Here is a 6,104-nt window from a genome sequence, read left to right as displayed (position 1 = left end):
GGACCTCAAGAGATTGGTTCCAGAGGATCAGAATTGAGAAAATTCCATCTTCTAGACTTAGGTCTACCAGACCTCTTCTCATTTTCACTTGGAATGTGTACATCAGTAGTGTAATTATTAGCACCATTAAGAGCAGCACGATTCCTGTAAAGGTTTCTCGAAAAGTGACTTTGGAAACCTTGTGCATGAGAGTTCTGGTTTTCTGCAGGGATGAAATCCATTGTGGATGTTTTCAGGCAATTCACCCTGTCAACAACAAAAAGAAATAGATTTTAAAGATCAGAAATCTGTTTTTTTTCTAGCAAAACAATGTGAATCGTAATGATTTGTTTTCCCGCAGAAAGAACAGGATTGTGAATGAGGGACATCGGAAGGAACCTGTTCTAAACTCGTAGCGCTATTGGAAGACTGCAATTTATGTACACATTTCTTAGCAGATGCTTCCTTTGGAGTAATTTTCTTCATGTACTGTAATCCCTTGTGAGAAGTAGAGAAGGACATAGAATAAGATTTGCTCATTAAGACAGAGTTTTCCCTTTTCAAGGAATTACACCGTTCCTGGGCTAGGAGAAGAGATGTAACCAGTTTCTCTTTTTCATCACGAATGATGTTCAGATCTGATGAATGAGTCTCAATCAAACATTTTTCTCTAATCGAATATTCTTTAACAATATTTTCAAGAACACTAATTTTTTCACGCTGTAAGGTAGTTTCTTGAACAAGGTTTTCGATATTGTTACAGAAAGACTCAACAATACTGTAGAGTTCCCGTTCTCGATCAAGAGACTCCTCAAGTTCATCAATGCGCTGAGCATGTTTTTTTTCGAGAGACTTTATTTTAGAATCTTGGAAATCAATAATCTCAGCAGATTTTTTTAAAGTTTTGGTGAGCTCCATTTTAGCTTTTGACATAGTATCAATTGTCTCATTAGGACGAATGTTACAAGAATCTGATAGCAAAAACTTTCTACCTCGGGATTCGGAAGAATCATCTAAGGAGTTATTTTTTGAGGTAAGACCAAGACATTTGGCATAATCAAAACTTTGGAAGACATTTTTATGTGCGTGAGAATGAGACAATCTATCCACAGAAACCAAACTGCTACAAACACAGACTTATGAGGTCTTAAATGTGTTTGCCTGCTCTGATACAATTAAAAAACCAGGGGTCTAAAAACTATACCCAATATTTCGTTTAGGCAATCTGTATGGACTAACTCCAATGTATTTCCAAGAGAATCAACTAGATAATCAGACTCAATTAAGGAAAATACATCCAAGAGTTATATTTCAATTTCTCAAATCAAACTGCAATCGAACATATAGAAATCTGTGAGCCGGATTAATATGAGAAATAACTTGGATGGTACCAAAGACCAATATCCAAGTGTCAATCATTTTATATCAACAACCAAAGGTTGGATTATCTAACTCACTGAACTACGCACAACCTGTGATATTTCAATTATAATGCGGAAAAGAAATAACACAGACACCAGAAATTTTGTTAACGAGGAAACCGCAAATGCATAAAAACCCCGGAACCTAGTCCAGATTTGAACACCATACTGTATTAAGCCGCTACAGACTCTAGCCTACTACCAATAAACTTCAGACTGGAATGTAGTTGAGCCCTAACCAATCTCACACTGATTAAGGTAGAGTCGCGTTCCTTACGCCTCTTGAACCACGCCGGATTTTGCGCACTTGATTCCCTTAGCTTATGATAAGCATGTAAATGCTACATTTTATACCCATATTTATATTAGCTAGGATACAATCTTTTAGTTGCTAATACTATTTTAATGCTTTTGTAGAAAGTACAAGTGAATTCGATCATCCAGCGAATAAACAACAAAATGTGAGACTTAATGGTGTTTGCGATGAAAATTGCAAAATGTGGTTGGCCTGGTATTTCCATATATCAGCAACCACAATGATGAAATGAGGTTGGCCTGGTATTTCCATGTATCAGCAACCACAATGATCAAATATGTTGGCCTGGTATTTATATATATCATCAACACTTATTATGTTGGCATGGTATTTCTATATATCAGCAGTACTTATTATGCTGGCCTGGTATTTCTATATGTCAGCAGCACTTATTATGTTGGCCTGGTATCTCCATATATATCAACATCATAGAATTATTTCACAGCCGAGGTCACTATGGGCAGACAAGTTTTAATTTTCTCTTCAATTAATGCATGGTGAAGCGAGTCGACGTCAGCACACTAATGCCACCTAAGATTGGTCAAGAGTGACTTTATTATTGTTAGCATAAGAATGGAAGAATATCACCTCCATGACCACGTGCAAATGAAGTGCAAATGAAGAAAAAGAAAAGATTAACATATCTTGTCCTTACATAAGTTCTCCTGCTATATATATATATAAAGAATCTGAAGGAATGTTTGAAACCAAATGACGTCATTTGTGCAAATATAGTTAAGGTGGGCCCAGCACATGCAAGAAAATATCACGCTTTTTAAATTAAATTAATTCATTTCCTTGGTGGTTTCATATACTATGGAAAGTTGAGATTCACTGATACTTTACAATGTTTCGTCATATTATGACACGCGGCACAATATTATTGGGCGGATTGTATTTCATGACATGTGGCAGACTTCTATTGGGAGGTGATGTGGCGACGACGTGAATTCATCTATGGGCTATATTTATGTGTTGTTTCAAAATGAAAATGGGCGGGTGGGGGGGGGTGTTTCAATAGCTAGAGTTTGATTTTAATATGTTTATGGCTTTTGAGAAAGCCATGTCTAGCTGGAGTCATGTTAGGGTTTAGGTAGAAACCAATTTGATTGTGTAAACTATACATTTATATGCTCAATAATGATTTGAATGACTAGTAGTTTTTCTTCATATGGCTTGGTATTTTATTATTCATGTGATTTTCTTGATTATTTATGCTTTTCAATTGATATGGCGTGCTTTGGTTAAGTTATTTGACGTGATATGTTGTAGGATTGATATGTAATGCTTTAGAATCACTACACATGAAGCGAAGAAAATTACAGCGGAGAAACAATATTTGAAAATGCATGGAATATATTTTTAATGACTAGTAGAATTTGCATAATTAATTGGTGGAAACCGAAAATCCTAATAACCCGCTCTCATTTTGTTTACTTTTAGAATTATTATTATTTAATTTTGTTCCAAATTTCTGAAAATCGTTCAAACATCATCTTGTCGATTTGTTAGTTTTGATATTAATTAGTAGTAGTATTTCACACTCCTCGTGGGAACGACCTGTACTTGCCATTGTTTTGCTAGTTAGACACTGTGCACTTGCAATATTTTATTGTAGGTTTCCCAACCTACCAGCTTAACTCACCCACAACTAAGAGTTGATATGACCCAAAGTCGAACACTTGATAAACAAATCTGTCTCACACATAAAAGTCTAATGAATAGATAAATTTGCCTCCTACAGAAATACCTACGAGTTTTTGTTTCGTCTTTTGATAAATTAAGGTGAGCATGAACCAATTGATACACCAGTCTTATATTTCCGAAGAACAGCCTAGTAATATCAACCACCTCACAATAATCTTAATCGTATGGAAGCGAAACAAGATATTGTGGAATCAGAAACGATGAGACGAAGATGTTTGTGACTACTTTTTATCTTACATACCGGAGATTAAAACTCGAGCAAATCTTAAAGAAGATAGTCCTCAGTACGATAGAAAAAAGTAAGATCAGATTACACAACTACAAAGAAAATAGTTGGATCTGACTTCAAAATCCCAATGAAGTCTCTAAGTCGTTAACATATAATGGTTTTAGGAAAAACCTAGGTTAAAGGAGAATCCACTCTAGTCATAACTAGTATCACACATGAGGTGTGGGAATTAGGTTTCCCAGTTGCTAGAGTTCTCCCTTATACAGTCTTCAAATCAAGGTTTGAAATCAATGCTACCTTGGTAACAAAGCATTCAATATTTACCGTTAGATGAAAACCTGATTAGAGTCAAAGTAATATCTTTCAACCGTTAGATCGAACTTAGCTTGTTATACACAAATGAAATGTGACTTCCTTTAGGTATGAGTAACCGTACCCAAACGTGTGCACATAGTTGGCTCAACAATAGTTAACCAAAGTTAGCCATATTAACACTTTCATATCAACCTTGTTCATCTTAATCATAACTAGTTAAAATGACTCAAATGAAACTAGTTATGGAGTTGTTTAATTTTTTATATTCTCATAGAAGTATACAAGACACAATTGAAGCAAAAGTCGTTTTTGATTCACTTGAATCAATTCATGAACATTATATCCACGGTTTACAAAATATTGTGTTCCTTAATACATAGATATTCATGAATAAACCGATTTTAGAACTTAACCCACTCAAGTATGCAAACGGGTACGCATACTTAAAGTTCTGAACTTGGTCTGGGTTCGCCAGTATGCGAACGGGTACGCATACTGTCATACGTGACCAAACTCAATTGAATTCACGGACTTGAACTTCTCAGCCGGTACGCATACGGGTATGCATACTATGGTTCCCACACTTCAACTATCAAACCAGTACGCATACGGGTATGCATACTATGTGAAAATGCAGGGGTCTAAAAACCTCACGCGATATTTCAATTAGAAATCTGTATGGACTGACTCTAATATACTTTTAAGAGAATCAACTAGACAGTCAGACTCAATCTTAATAAAAAATATATCAAGGAGTTAATATCTCGATCACTTGATTTAATCTATACTCAAGCAAATAGAAATCTGCGCGTGTTTATTGAATACAAGAGATATAAACTTGGATGGTATCAAAGACCAATATCCAAGGATCAATCAATTTCCAATCAACAACCAAAGGTTGGATTTCACAATTGATCGATACAACGCACAACCTGTGATATTTCAATTATATAACAAAATATAATGCGGAATAGAAATAACACAGACCCCATAAGTTTTGTTAACGAGGAAACCGCAAATGCATAAAAACCCCGAGACCTAGTCCAGATTGAACAACATAATGTATTAAGCCGCTACAGACACTAGCCTACTACAAACTAACTTCGGTCTGGACTGTAGTTGAACCCCAATCAATCTCACACTGATTCAAGGTACAGTTGCCCTCCTTACGTCTCTGATCCCAGCAGGATGCTACACACTTGATTCCCTTAGCTGATCTCACCCACAACTAAGAGTTGCTACGACCCAAAGTCGAAGACTTGAATAAACAAATATGTATCACACAGAAAAGTCTACGGTAATAGATAAACCTGTCTCCCACAGATAAACCTACGAGTTTTGTTACGTCTTTTGATAAAATCAAGGTGAACATGAACTGATCGATAACCCGAACTTATATTCCCGAAGAACAACCTAGAATTATCAATCACCTCACAATAATCTCAATCGTATGGTAGCGAAACAAGATATTGCGGAATCAAAAACGATGAGACGAAAAAGTTTGTGATTTCTTGTTATCTTGCCCTATCGGAGATATAATCTCAAGTCAATCTTACAACTGAACTCCTACGATAGAAAATGGCAAGATCAGATCGCTCAACTATAAGAGAGGTAGTTTCGTCTGGCTTCACAATCCCAATGAAGTCTTTAAGTCGTTAACCTACAGGGTCTCGAGAAGAAACCTAAGGTTAAAGGAGAATTGACTCTAGCTAAACCAACTAGTATCACACAGGAGGTGTGGGAATTAGTTTTTCCAGTTGCTAGAGTTCTCCTTTATATAGTTTTCAAATCAAGGTTTGCAATCAATGTTAGATTAATAACAAAGCAGTCAATATTTACCGTTAGATGAAAACCTGATTAGATACAAGCTAATATCTTTCAACCGTTAGATCAAAACTTAGCTTGTCATACACAAATGAAATGTATTTCATTTATGTTTGAATAACCGTACCTAAACCGGTTCACAAATAGTCGGTTCACAAATAGTTAACTAATGGTTAGCCATATGAGCACTTTCATATTAACCGTATTCATCTTCTTTATAACTAGTTCAAATGTCTTTGAAAGAACTAGTTGAAGAGTTGTTCAATTGCTTAGGTCTTTATACATAGACACAATTGAAACAAGATCGGTTTGA

This window comes from Papaver somniferum, chromosome 8 (genome assembly GCF_003573695.1).
Source record: "Papaver somniferum cultivar HN1 chromosome 8, ASM357369v1, whole genome shotgun sequence".
NCBI lineage: Eukaryota > Viridiplantae > Streptophyta > Magnoliopsida > Ranunculales > Papaveraceae > Papaver > Papaver somniferum.
The sequence above is the reverse complement of the archived record's forward strand: the minus strand, read 5'-3'. Positions refer to the sequence as shown.